This window comes from Somniosus microcephalus, chromosome 7, assembly GCF_052327205.1.
Source record: "Somniosus microcephalus isolate GS21.2 chromosome 7, FLI_Smic_1.0, whole genome shotgun sequence".
Lineage (NCBI taxonomy): Eukaryota > Metazoa > Chordata > Chondrichthyes > Squaliformes > Somniosidae > Somniosus > Somniosus microcephalus.
This window is the reverse complement of record NC_140993.1, coordinates 133,089,589-133,105,938: the sequence shown is the minus strand read 5'-3', so window position 1 is coordinate 133,105,938 and position 16,350 is coordinate 133,089,589. Positions and strand designations below refer to the sequence as shown.

Here is a 16,350-nt window from a genome sequence, read left to right as displayed (position 1 = left end):
GTTTTTTAAAGCAAGACCGGTGCCATACGCAATTCGTCCAGCAGTCGAGGCAGAGCTGGAGAATTTGTAAATGGAGCGAAGACTGTAAACGTGCCTTCCATAAATGCAAAGACTTAATCACGTCCAAAGAAGTTTTGGCTCATTACAACCCATCACTGCCAATCAGACTAGCGTGCGATGCATCCCCTTACGGCATAGGAGCAGTATTATCGCATAAATTCCCTGATGGCTCGGAACGGCCAATAGCTTTTGCGTCACGCTCATTGAACTCAGCTGAGCGTAACTATGCCCAAATCGACAGGGAAGCACTCAGCCTGGCATGGGGAGTGAAGAAATTCAACCATTACCTACACGGACAAAAATTTACCTTGTTGACTGACCATCAACCCCTCATCTCCATATTCAACCCTAAAAAGGGTGTTCCCATTATGACAGCGCAAAGGCTACAGAGATGGTCCCTTTTTCTAGGGGCACACCAATACAACATAGAATACAAAGGATCAAAACAGCATGGGAATGCTGACGGTTTATCGCGCCTACCGTTGCCAATGGTAGAAGAGGCACCTACAGTAGACCCAGTGGAGATGTTCCACTCAACCATAGTGGAATGTCTACCAGTAACAAATTCTGCCATTGAAAAGGAAACGAGAAATGACCCGACTCTCTCACGAGTCTACGACTTAACGGTGAAGGGATGGCCAGCACATGGCGAACCACTGTTGCCAGCATTCTCGCAAAGAGGAGAACAGCTGTCAGTATGCCGAGGAACCTTGATGTGTGGATCCAGAGTGGTGATTCCACCCAAACTCCAGGATAAAGTGCTAAAGGAGCTTCACGAGGGGCATCTGGGTGGAGTGAAAATGAAGAACCTAGCCAGAGCGTTTGTATGGTGGCCAGGTAGGATGCCAGAAGGTCCAAAACGCTCCACCCCAAGCCCCTTTACATCCATGGGCGTGGCCCTCATCTCCCTGGCAAAGGGTACACATCGACTTTGCTGGTCCATTTATGGACTCAATGCTCTTAATCGCAGTTGATGCACACTCCAAGTGGCCGGAGGTAATAAAGATGTCCTCCACCACCACGGAAAAAAACCATCACAGTATTAAGGACCATATTTGCCAGGAATAGGCTGCCGGAACAGATCTGTTCTGATAATGGACCGCAATTTCTGTCCGAAGAATTCAGGAAGTTCTTAAAAAACAATGGGGTTAAGCACTACACGTCCGCCCCATACCATCCCGCCACCAATGGATTGGCTGAAAGGTTTGTCCAGACCTTCAAGAAGGCCATAAAGGCCATGGGTAATGAAGACATAAAACTTCAGCACAAGGTGGATAACTTCTTGTTCGCATGCAGGAATGCAACACATATGGTTACAAACCAAACTCCCGCCATGATGTTCTTCAATAGAAGCCTAAGATGCCGGCTGGAGTTGATCAAGCCCAACATCAGAAGGGACGTGGAGAACCGGCAATTTCAAGGCATGAATGAAAGGCCAACTAGAACCTTCCAGATAGGTCAACAAGTTTTGGCCCGGGACTACCGTACCGAGAAATGGCAGCCTGGAACTATCTGCACACGACTAGGACTGCTGATGTATACCGTGGACATCGGAGAAAGCATAATAAGGCGCCATGCTGACCAAATCATAGAGTCATCCGAAAAGGGACAACCTACACCACAACTCTATACGCCTAACGATGAAATAGAGATACCCATATCTACCTCCGATCCGGTGATACTGGAACCCGATGAACCCGACACTGGCATTCAAGCCGAATCAGCCTTGCCAAAAGAACCTACTACACCACCAGAAACTAGTACACCACTGAGGCGTTATCCGGACCGAGTCAGGAAGCCTCCAGAGAGACTGACTTATAATTAATTAACTGCAGCAACGTGTATATTATTTTTCTTATAACAATTAATAATTACTTAAAATATTATGTACTGGTTAGCTAAAAGGGGAGGAATTGTAGTGTATGTGCCTTTAAGAGCCCCATGTGTACTGTAATGCCGGTAATGGCCACTCGGGCTATATAAGCCTGTATATTGTGTTGTATCCGTTAGTTTCCCTCCAGACTTTGTTTAGTAAACACCTCTGAAACCAACTCCTGTCTTCAGTGTCTCTATCAACACACAGACACAACACCTCTGTACTGCCAGTCTTGAAACTACCCTACTCCAGTAAACACCTGTTGATTGTTAAGTTACAGCCTCCGTGTAGTTATTGGAAAACATCATACTCTAAGAATCACGGATCCAACACCTCTAGCCACGTATTCATCTGAAATATCCTTCTATTTCTACTCTGAGTAGCACGTGGCACTGGTAGCAATCCTGAGATTACTACCTTTGAGGTCCTATTTTTTAATTTACCTCCTAACTCCCTATATTCAGCTTTTAGGACCTCATCCTGCTTTTTACCTATATCTATGGTACCAATATGCACCACGACAACTGGCTGTTCACCCTCCCCTTCCAAGCTGTTCTGCAGCTGCTCTGAGACATCCTTGACCCTTGCACCAGGGAGGCAACACACCATCCTGGAGTCTCGTTTGCAGCCGCAGAAACGCCTATCTATTCCCCTTACAAAAGAATCCCCTATTACTATAGCTCTACCCCTTTTTTTCCTCCCATCCTGTGCAGCAGAGCCACCCCTGGTTTAGTTATTGGGATTGATGAAGCACTCCAGCCCCTGCGGTGCCCAGCAGTCGCGGACGGCCTTGAGCGTGCCGGCGGATACCACGTGCTCCATCTCCAGGGCCAACCAGGCGTGAATGTGGCCACAGAAGAGAGGCAGGCAGGCAGTCAGGCTGAACAACCCCCTCGACCGTCCGCTGCCTGGACCAGTTGATGGCCACTTTGACCAGGCCCAGGAGCAGTCCTACGAGGAGGTTCCCCGACCTGCCCGCTCCCCTCTGCACCGGGTGACCAAAGATCAGGAGCGTGGGACTGAAGTGCAGCCAAATATCGAGCAGCAGCCCCTTCAAATAGTGGAAGAGGGGCTGCAGCCTCTCACACTCCACATATATGTGGAACATGGACTCCTCCAGGCCGCAAAAAAGGCAGGTGGCCTGGGACTCCGTGAACCCACTTAAAAATTTATTGAACGGGACTGTTCCGTGCAACACCCTCCAGGCCAAGTCCCCAATAGATAAAGGGAGGACTCCTGCATAGAGAGCCCTCCATTAGGGAACCCCGCCTCTTCCGGATGGCAAGATGGTGTGCCAAGGTGTGTCCGGATGGCAAAATGGAAGGTGCGCAAGAACAGCCCGTATAGGAAACCCCTCCACGCAGAATGAAAAGGCACGGAGGGGATTTCCCGGAGACGGCTCAAGTTGTGAGGGGTTTCGGGGCTGGGCGCCAATGAGGAATTCCGTCCGGACGGGGGTCAGTTCAGACGGGATCTCCCCACGTGCTTGAGCCTCCTCGATACACCTAGTGGAGTCAGGGCCCAGTGCCACCATCAGCGACTCGATGGCTTTGGCCGTAAGCCGGATGTTGGCCCGGGACAGAGTCATAGAGTCATAGAGTTATACAGCACAGAAAGAGGCCCTTCGGCCCATCGCGTCCACGCCGGCCATCAGGCCCTGTCTAATCTAATCCCATTTTCCAGCATTTGGTCCGTAGCCTTGTATGCTATGGCATTTCAAGTGCTCATCCAAATGCTTCTTGAATGTTGTGAGGGTTCCTGCCTCAAACCACCCTTTCAGGCAGTGAGTTCCAGATTCCAACCACCCTCTGGGTGAAAAAGTTCTTCCTCAAATCCCCTCTAAGCCTCCTGCCCCTTACCTTGAATCTATGCCCCCTTGTTATTGACCCCTCTACTAAGGGAAAAAGTTCCTTTCTATCTACCCTACCTATGCCCCTCATAATTTTGTACACCTCAATCTGGTCCCCCTTCAGCCTTCTCTGCTCCAAGGAAAACAACCCCAGCCTGTCCAGTCTTTCTTCATAGCTGAAGCGCTCCAACCCAGGTAACATCGTGGTGAATCTCCTCTGCACCCTCTCCAAAGCAATCACATCCTTCCTATAGTGTGGCGACCAGAACTGCACACAGTATTCCAGCCGTGGCCTAACCAGCGTTTTGTACAGCTCCATCATAACCTCCCTGCTCTTATATTCTATGCCTCGGCTAATAAAGGCAAGTATCCCATATGCCTTTTTAACCACCTTATCCACCTGTTCTGCTGCCTTCAGGAATCTATGTACATGCACACCAAGGTCCCTCTGATCCTCTGTCTTTCCTAGCGTCTTACCATTCATTGTGTTTTCCCTTGCCTTGTTAGTCCCTCCAAAATGCATCACCTCACACTTTTCAGGGTTAAATTCCATTTGCCACTGTTCCGCCCATCTGACCAACCCATCTATCTCATCCTGCAGACTGAGGCTACCCTCCTCGCTATTTACCACCCCACCAATTTTTGTGTCATCTGCGAACTTACTGATCATACCTTTTACATTCACATCCAAATCATTAATGTAGACCACAAACAGCAAGGGACCCAGCACCGATCCCTGTGGTACCCCACTGGACACAGGCTTCCAGTCACAAAAACAACCTTCGACCATCACCCTCTGCCTTCTGCCACTAAGCCAGTTTTGGATCCAATGTGCCAAGGCACCCTGGATCCCATGGGCTCTTACCTTCTTGACTAGTCTCCTATGCGGGACTTTATCGAAAGCCTTACTGAAATCCATGTATACCACATCCACTGCACTACCCTCATCCACACACCTAGTCACCCCCTCGAAAAATTCAATCAAATTAGTCAGACATGATCTTCCCTTGACAAAGCCATGCTGACTATCCCTGATTAATCCTTGCCTCTCCAAGTGGAGACTAATTCTGTCCCTCAGAATTTTTTCCAATAATTTCCCTACCACTGATGTTAGGCTCACTGGCCTGTAATTCCCTGGTTTATCCCTACTACCCTTCTTGAATAATGGTACGACGTTAGCTGTTCTCCAGTCCTTTGGCACATCCCGTGGCCAGAGGTTCTGAAAATTTGTGTCAGAGCCCCTGCAATCGCCTCCTTTGCCTCACACAGCAGCCTGGGATACATCTCGTCTGGGCCTGGGGATTTATCCACTTTTAAGCCTGCTAAAACCGCCAGTACCTCCTCTCTCTCGATGCTAATATGTTCAAGTATATCACAGTCCCCCTGCACGATTTCTATGTCTACATCGTCCTTCTCCATAGTGAACACAGATGCAAAAAATTCATTTAAAACCCCACCTACATCTTCTGGCTCCACACACAGATTGCCACTTTGGTCCCTAATGGGCCCTACTCTTTCCCTAGTTATCCTCTTGCCCTTAATATACTTATACAACACCTTAGGATTTTCCTTTATTTTGCTCGCCAGTGTTATTTCATGGCCCCTCCTCGCTCTCCTAATTTCTTTTTTAAGTATCCCCCTGCACTTTTTATACTCCTCTAGGGCTTCCTCTGTCTTTAGTTCTTTGTATCTGCCAAAAGCCCTCCTTTTTTTCCTAATCCATTCTCGTTTATCCCTGGACATCCATGGTTCCCTGGGCTTGTTGGTCCCACCCTTGACCTTTACGGGAACATGTTGCCATTGTACTCTCTCAATTTCCTTTCTGAAAGACTCCCATTGCTCCGATGTGGATTTTCCTACAAGTAGCTGATCCCAGTCCACTTTGGCCAGATCCTGCATTATCATATTAAAATCGGCCTTCCACCAATTTAGAACCTTTATTCCCGGTCCATCTCTGTCCTTTTCCATGACTACCTTAAATCTCACCGAATTATGGTCACCGTCACCAAAGTGCTCACCTACTAACACTTCTACCACTTGCCCGGCCACATTCCCTAGAATTAGGTCCAGTACCGCCCCCTCTCTTGTAGGACTTTCTACGTGCTGGCTCAAAAAGCTCTCCTGGATGCACTTTAAGAATTCTGCACCCTCTAAGCCTTTCACACTCTGACTATCCCAGTTAATATTGGGGAAGTTGAAATCCCCCACTATTATTACCCTATTATTTGCACATTTCTCTGAGATTTGCCTACATATCTGTTCCTCTATCTCCCCCTGACTTTTTGGGGGCCTATAGTACACTCCCAGCAAAGTGCTTGCCCCCTTTTTGTTTTTAAGTTCTACCCATATGGCCTCATTAGAGGAACCTGTTAATAGATCATCCCTCCTTACAGCAGTAATTGACTCCTTAATTAATATTGCGACACCCCCTCCTCTTTTACCCCCCCCCCCCTCTGTCTCGCCTGAAGATTCTATACCCCGGAATATTGAGCTGCCAGTCCTGCCCCTCCCTCAACCATGTCTCCGTGATAGCAATAATATCATACACCCATGTGTTCATCAACACCTTCAGTTCATCCACCTTATTCGCAAGACTCCTTGCATTAAAATAAATGCCATCCAGCCTTGCCCTACTCCCTTGTGCCGTTACATATTTGCTCTGCCTTCCAAGCTGACTTTTCCCCCCCCCTCTATATTTGGCTGTGCATCACCCCTTATTATAGCTCCACTCTGTATCCCACCCCCCTGCCAAGTTAGTTTAAACCCCCCCCCCCGCCACCAACAGTGCTAGCAAACCTCCCCGCAAGGCTATTTGTCCCGTTCCGGTTCAGGTGCAAACCGTCCGACTTGTACAAGTCCCACCTTCCCCAGAAGCAGACCCAGTGATCCAGGAAACTAAAGCCCTCCCTCCTGCACCAACTCTTTAGCCACGCATTCATCTGCTCTATCCTCCTATTCCTATACTCACTAGCACGTGGCACCGGGAGTAATCCAGAGATTACAACCTTTGAGGTCCTGCTCTTCAATCTGTTACCTAGCTCCCTAAATTCTTGCTGCAGGACCTCATCCCTCTTCCTACCCATGTCGTTGGTCCCAATGTGAATCACGACCTCTGACTGTTCACCCTCCCCCTTCAGAATGCCCTGCAGCCGTTCAGTGACATCCTTGACACTGGCACCAGGGAGGCAACAAACCATCCTGGAGTCACGACTACGGCTACAGAAACGCCTATCTGTTCCCCTTATGATAGAATCCCCTACCACTATTGCTCTCCCACTCTTTTTCCTCCCTTCCTGAGCAGAAGCACCCTTGGTGCCAGGAAGTTGGCTGCTGCTGCCGTCCCCTGCTAAGTCATCCCCCTCAACAGTATCCAAATTGGTGTACCTGTTTGAGAGGGGGATGGCCACAGGGGTCCCCTGCACTACCTGCCTGCTTCTACTGCTCCGCCTGATGGTCACCCATTTCCCTTCTGCCTGTGCAGCCCTTACCTGTGGTGTGACCAACTCACTAAACGTGTTATCCACGACCCTCTCAGCATCGCAAATGCTCCAAAACTCATCCATCCGCAGCTCCAGCGCCTCAATGCAGTCTGCTAGTAGCTGCAGCTGGATACATTTCCGGCACACATGGTCGTCAGGGACACTAGCAGCGTCCCTGAATTCCCACATAGTGCAGGTGGTGCATAACACGGGGCTGGGCTATCCTGACATGACTTACCCTTTAATTAATTTAAGCGCTGCCTAAGCATAAGAGCGTAAGAAATAGAAGCTGGAGTAGGCCATTCGGCCCCTCGAGCCTGCTCCGCCATTCAATAAGATCACGGCTGATCTGATCTTGGCCTCAACTCCACTTTCCTGCCTGTTCCCATAACCCTCGACTCCCCTGCAGCTCAAATATCTGTCTATCTCCGCCTTGAATATATTCACTGACTCAGTCTCCACAGCTCTCTGGGGTAGAGAATTACAAAGATTTGCGACCCTCAGAGAAGAAAGTCCTCCTCATCTCCGTTTTAAATGGGAGACCCCTTATGCTGAAACTATGCCCCCTAGTTATAGATTCCCCCATGAGGGGAAACATCCTCTCAGCATCTACCCTCAGAATCTTGTATGTTTCAATAAGATCACCTCTCATTCTTCTAAACTCCAATGAGTATAGGTCAAACCTGCTCAACCTTTCCTCACAAGACAACCCTTTCATCTCAGGAGTTAACCTAGTGAACCTTCTCTGAACTGCCCCCAATGCAAGTATATCCTTCCTTAAATAAGGAGACCAAAACTGTACGCAGGTCTCACCAACGCCCTGTACAGTTGTAGCAAGACTTCCCTACGTTTATACTCCATCCCCCTTGTAATAAAGGCCAACATTCCATTTGCCTTCCTAATTCCTCCAGCGCAATCCAACCCGCTCTACCGCCATCGAACAGGTCCCCGACTCTGGACACCTTGCCAGACACAGCCCTGCCCTCCGCTTGCCACCCGAACCCGCGGTCGTGGAGGTGCGGATTCCTGAGCAGCAGCTCCCGAAGGACAGCCACCACTCCTGTTGGGGGAAAACTCCATCTGCAGGCCACCTTGTTCCAGACCCATAGCAGTTCCTGGTAGAAGTCAGGCAGCTCCCGCAAGCAGGCATGGGTAACCCCCAGTTCTACAAACAGGAGGAGCTGCGTGTCGTAATTGAGGCTGTGCAGCTGGCGGAAGAAATACATCGCCGGCGCACACCATCTGGGAGGATTCTCGACATACAGGTATCTCTGCAGGGTCCGATGATGGAAAGTCGCAGCCTGAGTGTGAAGACACACCAGCGCATGACCGCCCTCCCTAAGCAGGAGACTCGGAACCGTGGCAGAGACCCAATGCTTCCTTTTGTCCCAGGAGTCGTCGATGAGCTTCTTCTGTATCTTGGCAACAAATGCAGGGGGAGGGATCAAAGTGACCAACCAGTACCACAACATGGCGGCCACCAGCTGGATTATGACCAGCGCTCGACCCCTGTAGGACAACACTCGGAGCAGTCCTGTCCAGTGCCCTAGGCGAGCGGTGACTTTGGCCTCCAGCTTTTGCCAGTTCGCCGGCCAGGCGTCCTCGGCAGGGCTAAGGTAGAAGCAACCAGCTGATTGGTAGCAAACAAGTCGTGCAGAGGATTTTAAGCAATACTTAAAGGTAAAATCACCTTTTACTGTTCACTTTCTGTTGGAGGTTTGAAGAGGACTTTTCAAACACATCGGGAGACTTTCTAGGACACTTTGCTATGACTTCACCAACACTATCAACATTTATTCCAGAAATTCTGAGGACTTCACCTAAAAAGAGTGAGTGCTGTGCTACTCTACCTTATTGGTCACCTTATTAGGTGTTACCAGGAGAAAGGGAGCACTTGGCCATGGGCATCTTGATAGGGGTCGGTCTTGGTCTGTGTTAAGTCCGTGAATGATTGAGACACGGACTAGCAGGAGAGAAAACAAAACGACCTTTACTGGTGAAAGGCATAAACGAATCTAAACAACAGAGGCTCTCTAGCCCTTTTATACAGGGGTGGTCACTGCCGGTACTGCAGTCTGAGACCAGTTATTCCCTTAAAAGGTACATACACAACAATTCCTCCCCTTTTAGATAAACAGTACATAACATTCATTTAACAACTAATGATAACGAATTACAATCACAATTACTGTTGCTAGATACATTGGTTAAGTTTAAGCAATTATATGTTCAGTCTTTGAGGAGGCTTCCTAATTCTGTCTGGATAAAGCCTCTTTGGAGTATCAGGTTCTTCTGGCAATGTTGAGTCGGAATCAATGTCGTTGTTTGGTTCATCTGCTTCCAATATTACCGGTTCTGCGGTAGCTGCAATTGGAACGTCGATTTCATTACCAGGTGTATCAGATCGTGGTGTGGAGTTGACGTTTTCCAGTGACTCTAGAATCTGGTCAGCATGGCGTCTTACAATGCTCTCTCCAACGTCCACAGTATACATTAGAGGTCCTTGCCATGTACAGATCGTTCCTGGCTGCCATTTCTCAGTGCGGTAGTCCCGGGCCAAAACTGGTTGACCTATCTTAAAACTCCTGGTCGGCCTTTCATTCATATTCTGAAACTGCCTGTTCTCCACATCTCTTCTGATGTTTGGCTTAACCAAATCCAAGCGGCATCGTAGTCTTCGATTGAAGAACATCATGGCTGGAGTTTGGTTGGTTACCGCACGTGTCGCATTCCAGTAGGCAAACAAGAAGTTGTCCACCTTGTGTTGTAGGGGTATATCTTCATTACACATTGCCTTGATAGCCTTCTTGAATGTTTGGACAAACCTCTCGGCCAATCCATTAGTGGCTGGATGATATGGGGCAGATGTGTAATGCTTAACACCATTGTTCTTTAAGAACCTCCGGAACTCTTCAGACACAAACTGTGGTCCATTGTCAGAGCAAATCTGTTCAGGCAGCCCATTCCTGGCGAATATGGTTCGTAAAACTGCGATAGTTTTTTCCGTGGTGGTTGAGGACATTTTTATTACCTCTGGCCACTTTGAATGTGCATCCACTGCAATTAAAAACATCGAGTCCATGAAGGGACCAGCAAAATCAATGTGCACCCTTTGCCATGGAGATGAGGGCCACTCCCATGGATGCAGAGGAGCTTGTGATGGGGCGTTTTGGACCTTCTGCACAGCTCTTGGGTCATCTCTTCGATTTCTCTATTGATTCCCGGCCACCACACAAACGCTCTGGCTAAGCTCTTCATTTTTACCCCACCCAGATGACCCTCATGAAGCATATTGAGCACTCTATCCGTCAACTTAAGTGGAATTACTACTCTGGATCCACACATCAAGGTTCCTCTGCACACTGACAGCTGTTCTCTTCTTGACGAAAATGCTGGCAGCAGTGGTTCGCCATGTGCTGGCCATCCCTTCACCGTTAAATCATAGACCCGTGATAGTGTCGGGTCATTCCGTGTTTCCTTTTCTATGTTTGCATTCGTCACAGGGAGACATTCGACTATGGTCGAGTGGAATAACTCCATTGGATCAACTGCAAGGTCTTCTTCTTCCGCCGTCAGCAACGGTAGTCGTGACAATCCATCAGCATTTCCATGCTGTTTAGTTCCCCTGTACTCGATGTCATATTGGTGTGCCCCTAGGAAAAGGGACCATCTCTGCAGCCGTTGTGCTGTCATTATCGGTACGCCCTTCTGAGGGTTGAAAATGGAGACAAGAGGTTGATGATCGGTTAGTAGAGTAAATTTTTGACCGTGCAGATAGTGATTGAACTTCTTCACCCCCCACACTAGGCGGAGGGCCTCTCTGTCAATCTGGGCGTAGTTACACTCGGCAGAAGTTAACGAGCGTGACGCAAAAGCTATTGGCCTCTCCAAACCATCAAGGAATTTATGTGACAGTACCACCCCAATGCCGTAGGGAGACGCATCACACACCAGCCTGATTGGCAGTGCTGGGTTGTAGTGAGCCAATACGTCCTTCGAAGTGATTAAGTCCTTACTCTTCTGAAAAGCACATTTACAATCATCGCTCCATTTCCATGCTACCCCCATTCGTAGCAGGGCGTTCAGTGGATGCAGAATTGTCGACAAATTCGGCAAAAACTTATGGTAGTAATTCACCAACCCGAGGAATGACCTCAGTTGCGACACATTTTCAGGCGCTGGGGCCTTAACCACCGCTTCAATTTTGTCAAGGGACTTATGTAACCCCTCTTCATCAATCACGTGGCTACAATACGATATCTGTTTCTTAAAAAATTCGCACTTGGGGCGGTTGGCTCGCAGCCCATGTACCCGTAGTCTAGTGAGCACCTGTTCTATGTTGTTAAGGTGTTCACTGTCATCTTCACCTGTTACAAGGGTGTCGTCCAAGTAACACTGAGTCCCCGGAATCCCTTGCAGGACTTGTTCCATCGCTCTTTGCCATATCGCCGGAGCCAATGCTACTCCGAATACCAATCGATGATACTGGTAAAGACCTTTGTGAGTGTTTATCGGGAGATACTTCCTAGAGGACTCTTCAACATCCATCTGCAAATATGCTTGTGCTAGGTCAATTTTTGTAAAACGCTTCCCTCCAGACAGTGAGGCGAAGATGTCTTCTATCCTTGGAAGAGGATATTGTACTGTGTGAAGGACAGGGTTCACCGTCACCTTGAAATCCCCACAGATGCGAATCTTCCTTGGCTCTCCGGACTTATTGCTTAACGTTTTCTTCATGACAGGAACGATGGGTGTCGCCCACTCGCTCCAGTCGACCTTAGACAACACGCCCGCCTTCTCCAGATTCTCCAGCTCTACCACGACAGCTGGACGAATTGCATATGGTACCGGTCTCGCTTTGAAAAACTTGGGAACTGCATTCTCTTCTATTTTTAATGAGGCGGTTACACCTTTAAGCGTGCCCAGTTCTTGTTGAAATACCTCTTTGGCGTTAGCTAAGATTGTTGACAATCGTCCAGGAGTGACGTCTTCATCTTTTTTACCGTCCACCGTCATTGCATGAATGGAATGCCAATCTAAGTTTATCTTCCTGATCCATTCCCGTCCCAATAACGGTGGTCCACCATTTGGCAGTATGTAGAGATACAATTTCCGTATTCTCTTGCCATTGTATTCGACAGGCACCCTTATTTTTCCTCTGGGGTATACTTTTTGCCCCGTATACGTCGTCAAGACGATGGATGTCTCTCTCAAGGGTATGTGAAAACAGCCGCTCATAGTCTCATCGATTCATGACGGTTAGCGCTGATCCTGTATCCAATTCCATTTTACCTTGGGACCCTGCTATCGTGAGGGTGACCCAAATGGTTCGGTGATCCTCCTTTGCGATTACATTGTGAAGTTTGAGACAGCTTAATCTCCTGTTCTCGGATTCACTATCGCTCATCTGGTCTTCGGAACTACTGTCCGTCATCTTTTGTACTTTCTTGTACGGTTCCTTAGTAGCCTTTTTGTTGTCGCTGGTCTTCTTCCCAGGCCTACAAACTCGTGCAATGTGTCCAATCTTCCCGCATTGTCTGCATATTGTGTCTTTGGACCAGCAGTCCTTCTGGTCATGGTTAGTTCTGCCGCAGCGATAACATTTTGCAAATCCCCGTGTCATTTCGTGGGTGCCGTATTCCTGTGGTTTTTGTTGAATTTCTGCAGCTCCCCTGGCTGCTGCTTCATATGATACTGCCACGCTGAAAGCCTTATCTAGCGTCAGCTCTTTTTCTGCGAGTAACTTCTTCTGTGTTCCTTCACTCAGGAGTCCACAGACAAATTTGTCCCGTAGGGTATCTGCCAGTCCTGCTCCGAACTGGCAGTGCTTTGATAGCTTGCGTAATTCCGTAAGATACTCAGCATTGCTCTCATCTTTGTGCTGAGTTCTCCTGTGGAATTTAAATCTTTCTGCTATCAACAGCGGTGCAGGGTTTAAGTGCTCCTGTAGAACAGCAACAATTTCATTAAAACTCTTCGCCTTCGCAATAGGCCGTACGTTCTAGCGCCCATTACGTTTAGCAATATTGATGCCTTTTTCCCCTCCGCTATTTCATTTGCCTCAAAATATACCTCGACTCTTTCCACATACGTGGTCCAGTCCTCTAATGTATTATCAAAAGCAGTGATACAGCCAGTCTTCGGCATCTTGCAAATCTAAAATGGCGTCTCCCGCGCTTTGCCTTCTTCCCCGATTTAACAAAATGGCGTCTCCCGCGCTTTGTCTTCTTCCCCGCTGTTGTTAGCGCTGCTTTCCACGGTTTCCTGCGCGTTAAATATTAATTCGTTTTCTTTTATTATCTTCCCGTCGTGGAGCGGACCCTCTGGGACACTTCCCTCCCTCTTCTGAGGTCCGAACGCTGCCCAGCTTTGAAACACCGGCCGCGCCCTGTATGCTCCACCCTCTCTCTCTCTCTCCTTGCTTCCCGACTCACTGCCCGGCCCCGTTGAAAGGCCACCCGATCAAGCTTCAGCCCGCCGCAGCCCAGGAAGGATCAGAGCACTACCTGCCACCAGCCCGATTAGCTGGGAAACCACGGACCGAGGAACCCAGCCTGGCTCTGGACAGTCTCTCCTGCAAGTTTTGAAATCGATGATTGACGGTCGACGCCCGTTTCTCGAGTTTCAATGGCCTATTTTTTTTTTTTTTTCTTTCTTCTGGCTCCGACCTTCAACAACATCGTCGGAGCTGCTGCTGAGTTGCAGGTAAGTTCGTTTCTAACTCATCGCCAGTGTTAAGTCCGTGAATGATTGAGACACGGACTAGCAGGAGAGAAAACAAAACGATCTTTACTGGTGAAAGGCATAAACGAATCTAAACAGAGGCTCTCTAGCGCCTTTAATACAGGGGTGGTCACTGCCGGTACTGCAGTCTGAGACCAGTTATTCTCTTAAAGGTACGTACACAACAGTCTGCAGGAGGAGTGGGAGGAGGACATGAGGCCAGGCAGAGCCGCACCAGCTGCTGCAGGAGAAAGTGACAGGAGAGCGAGGTGGACTGCTTCCCCCTCTCGGGTACAGGACTTCCCTTCCCCTGGACCTCCTCCACCAGAACCTCCAGTGCCACGTCCAAGGACCTGTGCGCCCTCTCACTCAGTCCCTGAGCCATCCTGAAACCTGCTGCTGTGCATCAGCCAACACACTACACACCTTCAATGGAAGTGGGCGCGTGAAGCCCACATATACTCCTCCTCTAGTACTTCACCCACGTGGAACCCAGACAGTATGTGCCCATAGGCTTGTAAACAAGTTAACTATTTTGTTACAAGCATTTAAGTCCTCTTAAGATCTCATGGGAACTCAATACTGATCTTCATACTGCCCTGATCAGGTCATTTCTGACCATTTTCTTGTACTCTTCACCATCCACATCCCCCCAATCCTCCTTCAACACCATTTCCTTCAACGACCGCCCATGGAAAAAGTCTCTCAAGTTGCTTTCAAACGCCCAACTGCCTAGCCTTTGGCCTTTCCTTCACCACAATACCTCTGCAGTCATTAATTTAATCAACTATTCACTCACCTCTACCTTTGATTCTCTCAGCTCCAGTAAAACCATCACCGTCTCCCATCCTTGTTGTTCCCCTTGGTTTTTCCCTCTCCTTATAACCACTTCTTTGACTAAGCTTTTGATCCCCCCTCCTAATTGCTCCTTCTTTGGTTTAGTGCACCTTTTTTGCCTTGTGCCTCTGTGAAGTGTTATCTGGACACTTTTCTACATTAAGAGGCTAAATAAGAGATTTTATTTCCCCTGCTCCCTCCACCAATTTCACACTTTCAATTCATATTCAAATGAGCAGGCAACAACTGACAAATCAAATGAGGGCATATTTGCATCTACTGTTCAATGATGTACACTGTTAACTTCACAGTATCTTCATGATGCCAAATGAACTTCAGCTGCAAATACAGGTTGAAACCAGTTTGGAGCATTAAAATACACGTCAATCATCAGCATTAAGACAGTCAGCTTTTCAAACCACGGGTCAGTTTATCAGCTTTTTCCCCCACTGCAATTGAAACTCATCAATAGGGACCAATCAGACGAGTCGCAAGAAGAACTGAAGGCTGATGGAACCAATTTTTCATCTCACTATGATGTTATTGTGTAGATCACATCCAACAACTTGCATTTATATGGCACCTTTAAGGTAGAAAAATATCCCAAGGTGTTTCACAGAGGTGCAACCAGAAATAAATGAAATCTATTGTTGATTATTAAAAATGGTTAAAAAATTGATCAAAATTGGCACTATGCAATCATTCAACACAGATCCCACGTTACATGAAACTCCCAACTCTGCTCGTTGCTTTGGTGGGGGGGGGGGGGGGGGGGGGGGAAGGGGTGGAGAAAGAGAAGAAAAGCGGTGAATCTAAACTTTTAATTCCAAATTTGCTTCAACAAAATGAAGTGCTCATTGCATACTTACCAGTATAAGCTGCATGTTCTGTAAGCTGCTGAGTTAGCAATTCAGAGTGATGCTTCAGTACTAGGCGACTCTGTTGCACTCATTTAGCCTGCACCTACTATATCTCGAACAGGTAGGGTCAACTTTAGCTTTACAGATTACTCTTGAAGGTGGGGAAGTCACATTTATGTACCAAATTAAAACAAAAATCCATCGTTTGGTTTAACTCAAGTAGGAATGACGAATTCTGTGCAATGCCATCTACCTCTTTACAAGAATGATCAGCCAGTCATACAAGCCAAGTGTTTTGGGAACCTGGTCGGCAATTGCTGACAAAAAAAAAAATCAGCATGGACCAGGCCTCATTCTCTTCAGTGCGACTTCCTACAAGAGTCCTGCCACTAATGGAAGGGAGCCCAGCTGCTATAAGGCATTCTCACAAGAACAAGTGTGACTGCTCAAATTAAGCAGCAGCTGGAATCACGAACTCGGGCAGATGCTGGTTTTAAAAAAAAAACATTAAATGACAAAAGCCTTTAGCTCCCCATGTGTGGAGAATATATTTGATCTGAAACAAAACAGCACCATCATTCTCAGTCTGCACCAGGTGCTTACTACTGCCAAGCAACACGGAATTTCACCATTCAAGGGATTAGAAAACAAAATTCTAGAAATGAA

At 48.0% G+C, this 16,350-nt stretch overlaps 1 protein-coding gene across 2 annotated transcripts in view; it reads right to left on the bottom strand.

Annotated features, from left to right (window-relative positions):
• Window positions 1-16,350, bottom strand: part of lyn (LYN proto-oncogene, Src family tyrosine kinase) — a 156,533-nt gene that overhangs the window by 85,691 nt on the left and 54,492 nt on the right. The window lies entirely within an intron of this gene.